Source organism: Orcinus orca, chromosome 12, assembly GCF_937001465.1.
Source record: "Orcinus orca chromosome 12, mOrcOrc1.1, whole genome shotgun sequence".
Taxonomy (NCBI): domain Eukaryota; kingdom Metazoa; phylum Chordata; class Mammalia; order Artiodactyla; family Delphinidae; genus Orcinus; species Orcinus orca.
The window spans coordinates 10,698,465-10,716,379 of NC_064570.1; the positions used below are offsets into that span (position 1 = coordinate 10,698,465).

The 17,915-nt window shown below is 40.2% G+C and overlaps 1 long non-coding RNA gene across 3 annotated transcripts in view; it reads left to right on the forward strand.

Moving 5' to 3' along the window:
• LOC125960674 (uncharacterized) overlaps positions 1–17,915 on the forward strand; it is a 299,417-nt gene that overhangs the window by 181,142 nt on the left and 100,360 nt on the right. For all 3 annotated transcript variants that reach the window (XR_007470591.1, XR_007470593.1, XR_007470592.1), the window contains 3 exons: positions 2,289–2,397; positions 4,283–4,406; positions 5,431–5,536. This is a non-coding gene — a long non-coding RNA (uncharacterized LOC125960674). The remainder of the gene's footprint in view (positions 1–2,288; positions 2,398–4,282; positions 4,407–5,430; positions 5,537–17,915) is intronic.

Here is a 17,915-nt window from a genome sequence, read left to right on the forward strand (position 1 = left end):
CCAACTAGAATATTGGTGCCCTTGGAATTCTTCTTCTTTTTTTTTTTTTTGCGGTACGCAGGCCTCTCACTGCTGTGGCCTCTCCCGTTGCGGAGCACAGGCTCCGGATGCGCAGGCTCAGCGGCCATGGCTCACGGACCCAGCCGCTCCGTGGCATGTGGGATCTTCCCGGACCGGGGCACGAACCCGTGTCCCCTGCATCGGCAGGCGGACTCTCAACCACTGTGCCACCAGGGAAGCCCTGGAATTCTTTTTGATGGGATCTATCTTCCTCGCTGCCTGTTTCCTTACAAATCACATCATGCCACACCCCCTCTTAAAAAAAAAAAACTTATAGTTCCCATTGAATGAGAGTGTCCAGCATAACCCATTTGGAAACCATTAAAGGGGTTTGTTAAAAAGAAAATTACATACACATTTATGGTAGAATACTATGCAGCCACTTAAAAAGTTGTACTTATTTTTATATTTCTTGACATGCAAGACAGTGCAGGCTATATTTTTAAGTGAAAAAAATTAGATTACAGAATAGCATGTACCATATAATCCTCACCAAGGATACATATATATTTTCCATATGTATCTAAGAATTATGGAAGGATATAAAAATGCTAAAAGTTGTTTACCTCTTGGCATTGGGGGTCACAAATGGTTTTACTTTGTTTTTCTCTGTTTTGTTTATGTGTTTTGAATCTTTTAATAGTGAAGCGGTGTACTTCTAAAGTTAAAAAATTAAAAATTATTTGAAAGATTTGATTCTAACACGCTATCCTCTGTGCAGACTTCCCTAATGTTACTCTTCCCAGCACTCACTACCTACTTGCTTTGTTGCTCAGAGAACAGTCCAGGTTGTGCTCACATCTGTTCCCTGTGCTGGGCTGTAAACTCCTTGAGGACAGAGGCCATATCTTAGTCATCTTGTAGCCTGATATTTAGCCCAGTCTGGCCCTCAGTGAGTGCTCAGTAAATGTTTAATGAATGATTGAGACTGATTTTGTATTAAAGAAGAATAGAAGTAAGGCTCTTTCCTTGCTGGTACATATATGTGTGTGTATATATGTGCCTGTGCTCATAATGCTGGGCCCTGTTCTAGGCATGTTACATGCATTGTTTAGGAGGTAGATAATGTGATTGTTATTGCTGTTACATGGTGTAAATGGAGGCTTGAAGGTAAGATCTGCCTGTGGATTTGCTCTGAGTTGTATATGCCTTGCTCGAAAACCTCTGCTTTCCAATGCTATTACACTGTCTCCTGGGCCTCCACTGTAACCACACAGCACTTGGAAACAAATGCACTTCACGCAGCAAAGGCCTGGGATAGCAGCTGGGCTACTGAAGGAGGGAAGGGTGGTTCCAACAGGAGTGGAGACGCATTCAAAGCCAGAGCTGTGTTCCTGCCCCACGGTTTTGCTCAGAGCGGGCTCAGTGTGTGGAACCTGATGCAAGGTACCAGGTCAACACGTTGATTTGACACCATGTCTGTGTCTTAAGTTGGCTCTTGAAGGTGTGGGCCTGGCATTTCTAGTTCCTGAGCCCTGGGGAGAAAGGAAAACAAAAGCAAAGCGAACACATAAGCCTAGAATCTTCTGCTCTGATCCAATCTAAAATCCTTTATTACCTTGCCCTGAATCAGCAAAGTGCCTCTGTATATGAAAAAGAAAACATGGTGAGAACACAGATTTGCTCTTACCTTTCCACGTATTTGGGGTGTTGCTTGGGTCCCCCAAATCTAAGGATCCTGAGCAGCCCATCAGGAAGAGGCAAGTGGTTTCCATCTGGTGGGAAAAATAATGGTACTGGTGTTATTCCCACTCCCAGCAGCATCTATGCTGTCCCCTCGCCTGGTTACCTGTAGCGTGGCCAGCCAGCCAGGTTTGCTTGGGACTGAGGGGTTTTCTGCAACTTGGGACTTTCAGTGTGAAGACTGGGATGGTTGGCCACCCACTACCTCCCTCCTATATAATCCATTAGGCAGCTCCTTCTTACCCTTTCCAACACACACACACACACACACACACACACACACACACACATACATTACACATACTACTTACTCTTCTCTCATTAAAAATTAATGCGTTACAAGAGGTTTGGAAAATAAGAAAGACAAAACACACACCCACATAATCCTACCGTCATCCAGGGATAACTGCTATTAGCATTGTGATATATTTCCTTTCAGTTTTTTTTTTTTCTATATAGACAACCTTTCTGTGACTTACTTTCACATTTCATAGCTGCCTTCAATGCTCATTCCAACCAAATTATCTTCATAAAATTATTTGTAGGAGTGAGGACAGCCTTGGATGATTTATTTCATCCCATATTCCTGAGATACGACCCTGGACAGATGCCCAAGGTGTAACATACAAGAACTACCAAGGACTTCAGAATCAGGTAATTAAATCCTTAACAGAGGGTAGCAACCATTTTTGAGTTGATAGGTAAAGGAAAGCAAGAGAAGTTGCAGAATATTTTGCAGAGAACCACAACAGCCTTGGAATATTGCATCATGAGATGGCAGAGCTAATTCCGTAATTATTATCAGTATATGAGTATTTCTTATATGAAAGAGAGGGATAAATTATTCCCTGTACCTCTAGTGAACAGTCAGACAAGAAGAAATGAGTCTTAAGCATAGTGTGAAGGATTTAGGCTAGATAATAAGAAAAGTTATAACTACCTTAGTGGGTTAGAGAGAGTCTGAGAAATCTCTGAAAGTCTTTTAAAAACGATAGAGATTTTCCTATCAAGGAAGGATTAAGTGTGGGCCTGCCTAATGGAGAAGAATAAACAAAATGGCCTGTCAGAGTCTCAGCCAGCCTTCAAGTTCTATGGTTCTGTATATAACAGAGAGCACTTAAAATACACGTCAAATTGATTTTCATTTCACATTTTCCTTCGAGAAACAAAGAAAAATAGATAGTGATATTTTGAAAGTTTGAGTTGGATTTTCATATGGTGTTGGAGCAACGTGTTGCTCTGGGGTTGGGTAGAAACAATGGAGTGTGACGAAGTTGACTTTCATTATTTTTCCAAATTGCATTCTTGTTGCTTTTCCCTGAAACTTTAAAATAGGTTCATTTAGTTTAGTAAATGTCTTAGCTGGGATCTTAAGCCCTATTTGTATTTCAAGGGATTAAAGCCAATCTGCATGGCTTGCAACACCGTGGGTAACTTCTGGCTTTTGCTTCTTCACGCCTGTTGTGTGGATCATTCTTAATTGTTCATGACGTTCAACCCAACACGCTTTATATTTTCTGCTGGTCTTTTCCTCTCCTGCACATTCATGCGAATAGTGTATTCGTGGTAAACATGGTCCATAGAGAAAGCATCCCTTTCTATGCGAATTGGCAGCTCAGGGGATAGCTGGGAGCTTACAATGTCACTGAAAGTCACACAAATCAATTGGCAAACGTTACTTTCTGTGATTATCTTGTTTTTGCACTTACATTTTTAATTTTGACAGTTTAAGTGTGTTTGGGGTTCACGGTAGTGAAAGGCCAAGTAGAATGTGGGGCAGGTCACTGCTGAGATTCCTGTTGCTTGGCTAATGAGGTTTTCTTTGGACTGTTGGTGTCATTTAATCTCATTAAGATTAAAGAGAGATACTTCAGAACAAAACAACTGAACAAATATTTACAGAGTGCCTGTGATGTACAAGGGATGTATTAGGTAGAGTAGGGGATAAAAATTAGAAGCACTTGCTTTCAAGAGCTTTACTATCTAATAAACAAGAAGATAAATAGGGGTAAAATAAGAATATAGACCACATAGGAAAAGGTGCCACAAAGCAGACATAATTGAATGACAGTTGAATTATTCAGGTGAAGATGACTTGAATTTGGAAAGAAAACTGTGTCAGGCTCCTTTCCTTCAGGTTATAAGCTCTAGGTTGGTCTCAAAGGCCTTGGCTAAACAGAAGAGAGGCCTTTCAAGATAGCAAGTTAATGTGTGTAAAGGCTGCCTAGGAGAAAGCAAAAGGTATGTTAAGGAACCAAAGAAGATATTTTGGTTGGAAAGGAAACTTGGAACAGGAGAATAGTGGGAATGTTTGGAGACCGATTCTTAGCTAATACTAAGTGAATTCATTTTCTATTGCTTTGTAACAAACTCCTGCAAATTTAAGAGCTTAAGACAGTACCCATTTACTATCTCGTAATTCTGTAGGTCAGTAGTCTGGGTAGGTGCAACTAGATTCTCTGCTTAGAGTCTCACAAAACCAAAATCAAGGGGCTAGGAGGGCTAAGCTGGAGATTCGGAAAGAATGCTTCTGTTGCAGGAGGACGGGGCAAGAGAAGGCAGTCATGTCCCACGTCTTGGGCGAGTCCCTGGAACAGGCCACCAAGTGAGGGTCCTTGGCTTCACCAGGGAAGAATTCAAGAGAGAGCCAGAGTAAAGTGAAAGTGAGTTTATTTAGAGAGATGCACATTTCATAGGCAGAATGCGCTCTGTCTCAGAAGGGGTATGGGGTGGTTAGTTTTTATGGGTTGGGTAATTTCATACGCTAACAAGTGAGAGGATTATTGCAACTATTTTGGGGAAGGGGCAGGGATTTCCAAGAAGTGGGCCACCACCCACTCCTTGGCCTTTTATGGTCAGCCTCGGAATTGTCATGGCACCTGTGGGTGTGTCATTTAGCATGCTTGTGTGTTACAAGGAGCGTATAATGAGGCTCAAGGTCTACACCGTCTTGGGCCTAGTTGGTTTTAAGCAGTTTTTGTCATATCCTCAATGGCTGTGTCATTCCTTTAACGGTGTGCCCTGACCCCTTCCCTTCTGTCTCACTTCCAAGCTCATTTAGACTGTTGGCAGAATTCAGGCCCTTGTGGTTGCAGGCGTGAAATCCTTGTTTTCTTGCTGGCTGCTGACCTGGTACACCACTCTCAGCTCCTGGGCGGCACTCTCACATCCTTGCCTCACCGTTCCTTCCATCTCAGCCATGGACAACCTCCCTCATGTCGAATCCTTCCCCCTCTTCTAATCTCCCTTACTTCCTTTTCTGCCACCAGCTGGAGAAAACACTTTGTTTTTAAAGATCTCACATGATTAGTTGAGGCTCTCCCACATAATCTCCTTTTTGCTTAATTCAAGACCAGCTGCTTAGTTACTTTAATTACATGTGCAAAATCTCTTTTCTCCCTGTGCGGTAACAATCACATTCACAGCACAAGTAGGTGACGACCGTGGGGGTCCACTTAGCACCCTGCCTCCCATACCCGGCCTCTAACATGCTGCTGCCCTGTCCCCTTCTGTTGGCTCAGAGCTCAAATGTGTGAGAAAAAAGTGCCGAGTTTAAATAGTGGCAGAAATATGGCGCGATTTGGCACTCCTGTCAACTCTGTTTTATTTTCAGTCAACTATCCTTTCAAGGAGGAAAAATGAACATGTAAGGAAAGTTCTTAGCTAGCCTTTCATTTATCTTTCAAGGTTATAAGCATGTGAAAGGCTTCCTTATGCCCATGAAGACTTTGGCAGCATTACTGACTTGACCTAGATGGGAAGACTTCAAAGAGTAAGAAAAATTCCACTGAGGGTGTGTATACTATTCATAAATCCTTTTCTTCTTTCCCTGGCCCGGGTATCCTTATATCTGTTACATTTTTAAAGCATCGTGTCATTCCACAAAAAGTACAAAATCCTATTTCAAGGGATAGGCAGTAGAACTGGTGGCAGAATTCAGTTAAGCAAAAATAACTCTAAATGTTTATAAGTAAAGTTTACCATGCTAATGGTATTCTCTGTTCCAACATGGCTGTAACATGTTGAATCATTCAGGGAAGAAAATGTTTATTTATGTCTCTCCCACTGAGTCATTGCATCCACTCTGAAGTTGGACAGTCATCCGAGTGGGCAGAGGAAAAGGGGAAGGCTGGGTATATAGTGCAAAAGAACAGGGAAATATTTTCTTGTAAGATATCCTTGGAGTCATTTGCTAATGCAGTGTCCCCAGTTGCATGCAAACAGGATAAATATTTCCAGCTAACACGTTCATAGCGTCCCCTGCTAGCTCTGGGCAGAGCACAGTGCAAAATGTTGCTGGGATTTTTCTAAATCGCTTAAGTCCTTTTACACTATGAAAGTAGCTCTTTCCCTCCACAGCGTTGCTTAACTTCATTTAGGAAGAGTGTTAAGACCTTTCTCCTAATCTATGAATCCCATGCTAATGGATGAATGAAAATATTGTTATCACCTTCCATTGACAGAGGAGTCCATTGTTACAGTGGAGAAGAGTGTTAATCCTTTTGTAATTAATGCCTTATTGGGGTCTGCACAGGTCAAGGATATAGTTGGATTTTGGTAAATTAACTTTGAAGTTCTTTCCTTAACCCCCATTTTTCTTTTATCTTGAAAAATAACCACGCATATAACTTTGTTCTTTTTCTTTTACCAATGATATAAGATGTAGTTTATATGCTGAAATGAAACTAAACTGGACAAAAGGTGAATATGAAGGACATGTGGCTCTTCATATAACACTTGCTAACAAAACATGCAGGAAAACCTAACACAGAGAAATGAGTATGCTCATGTGGTAAAGGTTAACATGAGTATAATAACTTGAAATTTTTATACTGGCCTTTCCAAAAGTGATCAGGAAGAATATTTCTTCTAAATGCTGTCACTGACAACGTCTTAAACCTAAGTGGAAGCTAAAACTTAATATATTAAGTAACGAGCTCATCAGTCCATGAATATTTCTTAAGGACTGTGTGACATGGGAGAAAAATATAAAACGTCGTTTTGCCTCTTGGTTGCAACATGCAGTTGGAGGGACATGAAACCAGTAAAGAGCTTAATGGTGTGTTTCATTCCATGAGTGCTAAGCGTGGCTCTGACGTGAGAAGCAGGTGTCTGGGAAGATGCCCAGGAGGAGTCAGGCTCACTGAGGAGTAGAATCTGGGTAGGTGGCGACCATATAAGGTGGGCTTAGCAGCCTGGAGAATGGCAAGAGCAAAGGCACAATCACAATAGCTTTGTTACAGTTGATGACCTTGTATGTATGTGTATAGATGGCACACAAAATAGTGATGAGCACTGTGGGCTTTGCATCCAGGCAGAGCTTGGTTTAAATCCAGCACCATCACTTACGAAATGGACTTGGACAAGTTATTTAATCACTGGCCTTCAGTTTCCCATCTGTAGAATGAGAATGAAACTAGTGATTACCTAAAGGTTGTAAAGAGGCTTGAATGAGAAGATGTCTAGAAAGCACTTAGAATGTATCTGGCACGTAGTAAATATTCAATATCATTTAGCTTATTATTGTTCACTTTTATGTAAAAATAGTTATGGGAACGATCAACCAAGAGCTCCAGTTAGCTCGTGAATAGAGTAAAAATATCCAACAGCTACTGAATGTTTACTACATGCCAGGCGTTCTTTGGGAGTACTTGACATGTATTATCTTATTTTCTACTCATACCAGTGCTCTGGGGTAGGTAGTATTATTCTCCGCATGTTACCTATGGGGAAAGTCAAGCAAGAAGAGGTGTGGTAACGTGTGCCAAGTCACACAGTTTGTAAGAGACAGAGCTGGGATTTCCACCCAGGCAGTCTGGTGCTGGTATCTGGCATTTGGTCACCATCCTATGCCACCCAGGACTCCAACTCCATAATCAAGGCTGTTAACCCAACTATGATTCTACTGCTTGTCAAGGAGGAGGGAGGCTACCAGTCATCAATCTCCCAGTCTACAGTGAGTGTACTGAGCATGCCCCATTGTGGTGCACCAGCCTCGACCTCAGACAGAAGATGGCAGGATGCTCAAAGTTGTTTCTACTAAAGATGTCCATCCTTTATTAATTATGCCAGTAAGTTGTAATGGCTTCAAGCACCTTTAAGAATTACGTAGTTTGTTGCAGAATAAGAAGTTATCTTAGGAGATATAGAATTTTCTCTGATAAAAATTTAAAAGAACTTTTAAAAAGAGCAGTGGAGGGAATAGTGTAATATACACTGATTCTACGAAGCTCATGAATCTGTCTGTTGTTCTATTGCTGCTCTTAGAAGAGTTTCAGCAGCCAATTAAAGGACATATATGCTGAGCATTTACCACATGCCAGCTACTCAGAAAGGCAACGCGGTCTCTGATTCTTAAGGAGTGGCCCATCTAGTTGAATGCACAGCATGCTAGAAGAGACCTTGGCGTATGGGTTACACGAGGACCCAGAACTGACGCACAGGTCCATGCCTTACTAGCTGTGTTACTCAAACTTTGAAGGAACTTTGGTTTCCTTATTGGTAAAATGGGGATAATACCGTCTACCTCCCAGTGTTGTTAGAACTGGATAAACTAAGGTTATATCTGCGAAGCACCTAGTATCATACCTGGAAAGTAGCTGGTTCTTCTTAAATGGTATCTGTTATGATTATGATTAATATTGTTTTGACATCCATGCATAATCAGCCATTACAAATATATCAAACTAGAGGTGCAAACAATAACTGTGTTAGGTTCAGAGGGGCAAGAGGGATGGGATGGAGTGTTTGGAAGTGATTTTCTGAAAGAGATGGAGTTTCAGTTACTGAAACATTAATTCAGTTGAATTAATGTTTTCCTGTGGTTTCTAAACGAATCCCTAATTTGTTAGGAGTAAAAGTGTCCTGAGGGCAAAGGCATTTGGGTACCACTGGCTAAAAAGGTGAAATGGGTTTCTTCACTGTGTGATTTCTCAGAGCCTTTTTATGACCAATACATGATAATTCTCCAAAAGGGAAACTCAATATGCTGTGTTTCTCAAGTGTATTTACATTTAACTCTTTGTTCTGTCACGGAGCTCCCATGGGCTGGGTGGTGGAGCAGACTCTGGGAAAGGTGCAGCGGGACCATGGCTGGAGGGTGGACAGGCAGGCTTCTGGATGGAAGTGGGGCAAGGGCATGGAAGGAGTAGAGGCAGGGGCGTTGTGGTCCGCCAGGGGAGGGAGGTCAGGCTGCAAGGGTAGGTTGGGGACTGTTTTGCCAAAATGGGGGACGAGTGGAGGGTTTGTTGTTTGTTTCATTTTCAGAAGCTTTGTTCTTTTAAGGAAGAGTAATCTGACAGCATGGTCCAGGATGCTCAGGATGGGCTGAGCCTGCAGCAGGAAGGCCTGTCAGAAGGTTTTCTGCTAGTCTAAGCATGAGATGACCAGGTTCTTCCCACCCTTGTCTTTCTGTTACGAAGTCTCAGTTGATGGCGGCGTGGTGACTGCTTTGCTTGGGCCCCATCACTGCCAAGTGTCTGGCTTCATCAAGGGCACGCAGCATTTGTACCAGGTCTCCAAGGCAACGCTTTCATTAACTCATGGATATGCCTTCTAACATTTCTGTTGCTCTAAGTCTGCCTTTTTCTTCAAAATCGTTTAAAAAGAACATTTAAACATGTGGAGACATTCGCTGTTAAGTACAGCTTCTTTCACAGCTGGCCGATCTCAAACTTGCAGAAATCACAGCCCTTTATGGTACATTTCATGTTTGCGTGTCTGTCATTTGAAATGCCTCCCAGAATATATTGGCAGCTGCCCAAGGCGTGCACAAATGGGATGGCCTACCAGGCTTCGTGGCCTTTTCCCTTTGAATTATCAAAGAAACAAAATCAGAGTTTTTTTGGTGTGAATGAGAATGAAAAAAATAACTGGAGAAAGAGCTGATAAATCATAGTTTACAATTGCTGGAAATCCCAGCTAAGAAGGACGCAAGTACTGTCTGGTGACCTGCATGGAAAGAAATATTATTGCTCTTTTGGAATCCTCTCTCTCTCTCTCTCTGTCTCTCTGTCTCTGTCTCTCTGTCTCTGTCTCTCTGTCTCTCTCTCGATGTTTCTCTCTTCTCTCCGTCCTTATGTTATTGGGATTAGCAGGTCAATGCCTGGTGAGTAATAGATGTGGATGAGCTCCCCGTCTTCTCCCTTACTTCTTCATTCACTTTGACCTTGACCTGGAAGATATCCTTCCACTAGGCAGGAATTTGCAGCAAAAGTGTGCTTGGCAACAGCAACAGTTTGAACACTTGGCTGTTTGGTGTGAATTGCTTTTTAAAAAATACACAGAGAATAATTTACTTATATTTCCTTGTTTAACAAGTGAAGGGTGAAATAAAGGAGCTCTTCATCCATATAGAGGTTGAAAAACGAAACAACAACAACAAATTCTAACCACCGTACAGCCAACAGCTCCCCAATGAATGTCATGTGCGTGTATAGCAAAAGTGGTCAGTAACAACGTAGCAGAAGGCAGTTCAGGTCACAAATCCAGAACAGGAAATATATTTTCATCTTGTTATTTATGACCCAGCCTTAAAGGAAAACAGATGGTAGTACTTTCAGAGCTGTTTTGCTCTTGTTTCAAATGGCTAATTCAAATCAAACATGGGATTCTATTCTTAGTCAAGGCAGCTGCTGCATTGTCTGAACTGGGCTGTTTTCCTCAACCACACCTCCTCCCCTGAACAGAGTAGCCAGAGAAGACCACAGCGACGTCCCCATCACCCAGCAGCCCTAAGAGCACTGCATCTGCCTGCAGCAGAATTGCATATAGTGGGCTGACACCACTTCAAATAAACTGTGTCTGCATTTTGAGTATAATCCACAACTTCCACACCCTGCACTCGTGCAGTTCATCCTGTCAAAAGCATAATTTGCCCTTTAAAAGCAATGATTTATTCCAATTTTAGAGCAGAGTGACCTCTCAGGGACTCCTTTAGGGCGGGGAAGATTGCAGAGATGGGAATAGAAGTCCAAGAGGGCCAAGAGAGGAAATAGAATGTGAGATGTTCCCACAAGATGAAGGAAGAGGCAGATCCCGTGAGGTGCCTTCTCCCTGGGTGGCCATATTGCCCTGTTGCTTTCCTTTAGCCAAAGGCTCTGTTTATGAGACTCACAGGCAAGCAGCTGAAAAGTACATGTTTGAATTAGCCACTCTCTTAAAAAATCAGTTTTTGAAAACAAAGTAATATATGTACATCATTTAAAAAATACACCACTTCACATTCTTTGGTTTTCTTTCTCCACTTTCTGAGAGAAGTTCCTTGGCTTAAACCTTCTGCGGAAACCCCCTCCCTGCCATCCCATAGCCCAGAGGCAATCACTTTAAATTCTTCTGGCTGTTAACTTCAGGCATTTATCTCCAGAGTTCTAAGAAATACTCTTATATTGTTGGTTCTTTAATTTTAGACAATATCTCTTAAAGTTCTCTAGTGATATTTGAGGATTTACCCTCCTAGAACTTCCCTAGAACTTCCCCATTCTCCCAATTGAGTTATAGTAGATTTTTTGGTTAATTATCTGACAGTTTTTGTATTATTACGAGTAAGTAACTATTTTTCATTGTCGAAACATATGGCACAGTATTATCAGACTTCCTTTCTTGTATAACTTTTTGTTTTTCGTGCAGTTAATTATTGGGCAATTTAAGTTTGCTTATCTTTATGTTCTTTTTTAACTTTTTTCTTTGGGATAAAAACTTGTCAAATGAATAACTATAATATTTTTCAAATAATCAAGCATGTCCAGTAATCTATTAGCACACTTCCACTCCCTTATTCCCCCTCTCTCCTGGAAACCGTCCCTCTCCCTCTTTCCTCTTGTTCTGATCTATTTACTGGCAAGGTCTTTTGAACAAGGCTTAATCTAGGACTTTTTGTTATTTTTACTCTGTGTTGGCTCCTTTCCCCGAGATTCCATGTCCTATGATAGCATCTTAAACACAGATGTATGGGAAGTAAAACTTCTGATTCCTTGCATTCCTGAATCTATTGTTATTTTACCCTCACATTATACATATAATAGTTTGACATGGTAGAGACAACAAGAAACTAAGATTAATGAACTTGAAGACATACCAGTAGAAACCTAAAACTATAAAACTTCTATAAGAAAACATAGGAGGAAATCTTTATGATCTTGGTTAGTCAAAAATTTCTGAGATATATCACTAAAAGCATGATCCATTTAAAAACTCAATTTTACCAAAATAAAAAACTTTGGCTCTTTCATAAGAGCAGAAAAAGGCAAGTCACAGACTGGAAGAAAAAATTTGCAAAACATGTATCTGGTAAAGAACCTGTAAGCAGAATATATTGTTAAATTAATTAAACAAGGAGGCCATTAATCTGAGTTGGTTCTAATGCCTTAAGCAGCCTACGTAAGCAAACCAAAGCCTAAACCTATAAATGCCCCAAGATTAAGAAATCAACACCTAAGGACTACCAGTTACAAACCAACGAGCCTTTTCCAAATAAGACAAACGCTTAAGCTACAGTCACTCAATTTCACTGCTTTGCTTCTGCTCTTTCTCTATTAAGTCTTTCCCCTTGCTCCTGTTGGTGGAACACTCCTACGCACTTCTGGTTTGGCATTGCCTGATTCAAATAGATTTTTGCTCAGATAAACCCTTAAAATTTTTAATATCCCTCAGTTTATCTTTTAACTGTTCTGGTGCCAGAAGTGGAGACCCCTGATGGCCTCCAGGAGCAAAAAGCAATGAGCAGGCATAAGGTAGCCCCTGAGCCCTTTGTGCTCACTGCTTTCTTGCTGTCTCTGGAGATCACAGGTAAGTGCTTTTCAGATATTTGTGTTACTGAACCAAGTTCGTGTACCCGATGCCCAGTGAGGCCAAACAGACTGAAGCATCAGAGTTTGGAGCAGAGAAAAGTTTCTTGTAGGGCAATGCAAGGAGAACAGGTGGCTTGTGCTCAAAACCCCTGAACTCCTGGATGGTTTTGGGGGAGAAGCTGTTATAGGCAACATTTGGAGTGGGGCTGCAAGGTGTGTGGCTTTCTTCTCATTGGTTGGTGGTGAGGTAACAGGGCAGTGCTCCAGGAATCTTGCATTCAGCCTGAAGTTACTGTCCTCCACCTGGATGGGGGCCTTAGTTCCTACAGAAGAACTGAAAGATATTGTTATGTATTTTCCTTGAGGAGGACCCAGGACCCTGCCCCAAGGCTGCACTAGTGTTTCTTGACTGTTCCTCCCTTGTTCCTGCATATTCCCTCCCTTCCCTGATTAGCAGCTGTTTGAATCCCTTTGGAGCTCAGGGAAGGTCAAGGAGGCTGAAGACTTTTCCCTGCAAATAAGAAACGGGGGACACAGAAACGATTCGTGCCCAGGAGGGCCACACAGGGTCACTTGGCTTCACTTGAGCTTCACAGTTTTTGTGCTCTGAGCTCTCAGACTTTATATGAACATTTCTTTTTCTGGACTATATCTGAGATTGAGCTGAGTCTGACTTAAAATGTGCTGGGTCCAGTGTGAGACCTCAGGTAACTAAAATGTTGTTTCAAGTGGGGCAAATAAGAGAGAAAATGGGTTACTCTGAGTCCAAAGAGTCTGGGACTCCTCCACCTGGGACTCTGGCTAACCATCTATATAAAAATTATGGGCCCAGACCTGTCTGTCTGAACCTTACTGAAGGTAATTACAGTAGCCACAGTGGGAAACTTTTAGCCTAGATAAGCTTATCAATTTACTTGGTGCTCTAGAGAAAAAGCGATCTTGGAGCCACGAATTTAATGTAGAGGGTAGAGAGAAAGATATTTTTTCTCCTGTATGGTTTTTGGTGACCAGGATGGGACCTGCTGAGACATTCTGCTCACTCTGGAGCTTGCAGATGGAATCCTAGGAAAACTGGCAGAAGCTGGAGAAGGGTGAGAATTCTTATCAAAGCCAGCTTTTTCAAATTTCTGTCTGTAGCGCCTGGTTGAGAGAGGAAGGTAAAATTTCATGCTGTCCCTTCCTTTTCAAATTCAGACACTTGTGAATTTGGTTTTGGGGTACCCACTGGTTATAGATCCTTTCCCTCCCAGGGACAGCTAGTTTTTTCTCTTTGTATTGCTTTGTGTCCTGAGAACTTGGCTTCACTTCTGCCATTTGTGGTTGGTGTCCTGCGGATGCTGCCAGTCTCATGGGAACTGACTAACTCTTACTTTCTTTTGGTTATCTTTGGCAGTGGTTCTCGATCTTGGGAAGCCTGCATCTTTTGCACTTTCTTAAGGGATGGCTCTTGTATCCATGATTAAGCCATAAAAGGCTTATTTGTTTTGGTTTTGAGTCACTTGACTTGATAGGTATACCTTTGGTTTAAAGGAAAAAAAAAAAGAAAAAGAAAGAAGTTCAGTACTGCATTACTGCCAGGAATATTTACTGTTTGTCCCAGCTAAAACCTGATAATAAGATATTTGAAAGATTTTTTTTTTTTTTTTGCGGTACACGGGCCTCTCACTGTTGTGGCCTCTCCCGTTGCAGAGCACAGGCTCCGGCCACGCAGGCTCAGTGGCCATGGCTCACGGGCCCAGCCGCTCCACGGCATGTGGGATCTTCCCGGACCAGGGCACAAACCGGTGTCCCCTGCATCGGCAGGCAGACTCTCAACCACTGCGCCACCAGGGAAGCCCTTGAAAGATTTTTTAAAAAATGGATTCTATGGTTGGAAGTTGGGCAAATTGGAAACTGATATTCACAGCTTGATAGAAACTTTTTAAAAGGCCTTTCCCCCTAAGTTAATATGAAATTACATACCCACAGGGAAAGAAAACATTCTGAAACCACTGTGGAAGAATTTACTGAAACATTCCAAAGGCACATAACTCTAAATCTAGAACATAGGAATCTTTTGATTTCCATTTCAGTAGGAAATCTTCTACCTTATATATATATATATATATATATATATATATATATATAAGCAAATTGAAGATAATATAGTTGGGTGGGTGGGTCAATTCCTTGATATCATCCAGGTTGCAACTCAATTCTTTGAGGAATTAAAAACAATCGTACTTGTCTTACAAATCGAGTCTTTACAAGAACAGAAATGTGGCTCTAGGAGCAATTCAAAGCTAACCTATCCTTTTTACCATTCCCCAAACCTCCCCTATTCATCTCAAAGGCTTGCAGTGTAAAAGATCTTGACTTAGGAAACAAAAGTCCTTTTTGGAGGAACTTACATCCTTTCTCCATGCCTTTGAGATGTAAATGTTCTACCAGGTCTTCTCTAAGAACCAAGAACCATTTCTTCGAAAAGCAAACTTCAGTGAGGTAATTCTTATCAGAAGGAAAAAAAAAGAAGCTGTTTGGAAACTAGGTGAATAAAAAATGTTAAAAGTCTTCTCCACAAATGTTAGTATAAAGCTTAAGCCATCTGAGCAGGAAACCTCAACTTATTTTCATCTGCCAGAAACACAATTCGGATCCAACTGTTCTTTTATACACTAGTGAGTTTTGCATTATTGTACCTGTCTCATGCCTAAAATTTTGAAATGAAAGCCGTAAGATCCCTGTTTGAGTCTGTCTTTATGTTTATGTGTGTCTCTCTCTATATGTTAGAGATGTGTGATTTTTCTACCTGTGGATGGTGTTGCCAAAATTTGAAAAGAGCTCTATTCAGTTGGCTTAAGGAAAAGTAAGCACTTATATAAATTAAGTATTCCCTCAGAAATATAGAAACTAACTCAGATGTTTTTCAAGTTCTCATGATTTGGAATAATCTTCGACAAATAAAAACTAGTTTAAGTTTGTTGCTTTAATTAAAATAGGCATGTCTTCAGACTTATCAAGATTATATACAATGCAGACACGCGACTTTTATTCTACTTGGATTTACCAAAAGTCAGATAAGCTCATGTTATCTGTTACAAAATTTGTCAGCAAGAAAAATAACTTATGATGATGGTTAGCTGTTTAATATCTCGTGAAATTTTTATGAGTAAGCTAAACATAACTGTAAAGAACAAGAAATTTAAATAGATGTAAATAAGATAAAAGTTGATTAGAAAACTTTTCAACAATAATTATGTTTTATGGTATGTTTACTTAAAAATCGTTTCCAAAGTCTTTTTGGTAACTTGAAACCTTAATGTTACACTAAGTTAAGTTAAATAAAGCATATTCATGGACTATCTAGATTATTGCCAAATAAGATAAAATACTGAAACATTAATTACTGAACATACGTTTATCTACTTTGGGTGTTCTATTAGAGGAACTTAAGATATTTGGGTTTATTCTTAAACATGTCTTGAAAATTTTACGAAAATTTTACCACAAGGAAGAATATATTTCTAGAATTTAAAAAGTGTATTTATAAAATACATAGGATAGGTCTTCCCTGGTGGCGCAGAGGTTGAGAGTCCGCCTGCCAATGCAGGGGACACGGGTTCGTGCCCCGGTCTGGGAAGATCCCACATGCCGTGGAGTGGCTGGGCCCGTGAGCCATGGCTGCTGAGCCTGCGCGTCCGGAGCCTGTGCTCTGCAGCGGGAGAGGCCACAACAGTGAGAGGCCCGCGTACCACACACACACACACACAAAAAGAATGTAAAATACATAGGATAATAGTGTAACAGACAGTCCCTACAATTGTTTACTTCCTAGTTTTCACTAAGAAATTAAGGTTTCTGAGGGTTAAGAATTCTACTCAATATATGTAATTAAAACTTCTAGAAATAATAAGGATGAAAGGAAATACTATGTATGAAAAGTAGGTAAGAAAAGTAGAATGTGATTTTTGGATAAGCCAAGGTATAAACGGCATGGTTTTTGTTACTGTTGTTAAGGGAAAAAATAGTTTTGCCCTAAGTAGAATGACTGGTTGTTCCAGAATGAGAAAGAGGAAAAAATATAGGCCAATACCTGAATGAATATTAAAAAGTTGTAGAAAGTTGATGGAAAAGGAATCCTGGGAAAGAAATTTTTTTTTTGAGTTTTATTTATTTTTTTATACGGGAAAGAAATTTTATGTGTGGTCAAGATGACTAAGATTGGAATGGATTTATTTAAATGTTTAAAGAATGAGTCTTAATATAAAAATATCCTGGTGCAAAATTAGAATTTGGTTGTCTCTGTGTTGAAAGGACAAAGTGTTTTGGGCTATTGGTCTGCTGTTGCCAAGTGAGTGTGAAAGGGTTTTTCTTTACCCTTTGAGTAGTCTGCTTGAAAAGCATAGATTTTGTGTCTTACCAAAATAATTTCTTAGGCTTCTTGCTGTCTTTATCAAGTCTTTGATCTCTTGGGAGAGCTGAGTTTCTCAATATTAAAAGAGAAAAGTTTTTTTTTTAAACAACTATATAACCTTCTGTATTTGCCTTTAAAGTCTTCTCTTATCACTTTGGTTAAATAGATAATTAAGTATTATTTCATAATGATCTGTGATTTTAGTTAATCAAATATTTAAACCTTTTGCCATTTTGACAACTTCCCCAAATAAAATTCTAAATGGAGTCTTTTTGACAACAAACTAACTTTGAGATTTCCCAGAGGGTCCCTGGGAAATCTCAAGGATTTGTGTCTCACCTTGTGAAAGAGAGATATTGAACTATTTAGGTTTCTTTGGTATGTTAAATTATGGGGGAATCATTGTCACATAAGAAGTGATGGTAAACCTTAGGTTATATGTGTATGGATATATGTTACTAATATAGATATTCCAGAAATTGTTTGCAGTTCATAGAAATTTGCCTATACTCTTGTTGTTCAATTATTATCTTAAATTATTGTATGCTACAGAAATAACTGTACTTCCATATCAAACTCTCATCAGATGTATAACCATGCCTCTTTTTTCAAAGTTTTTTTGTAGACAGTTATTGTTTTACTTTGATGCTTTTACAGAAGTGCTTTGTTTTCAGAGAGATTTATTGAAAGGACTCTGACAAATACTCTAGATTATAGGTTTCTGAATACTTTATGATCATATGGCTGAACTGGGTAATAATTTCTAGAACCCTAAAGGAAAAACTGGATTCAAGCAGAACAAGAATTAATAACATGGATTGACTGAATGGATAAGGATGATTATAAGTTTTTATGACATTTTGTTAGAAAGATTGCTGGTTCTTTAATGTTTTGGTTTTCTAGGTTTAAGGAAACCTTTTTCTCTTTCTCTTAATCTATCTATGACTTATGGTAGTTTGGCAAAATAAACTTTTGTAAACAGAATTGACACA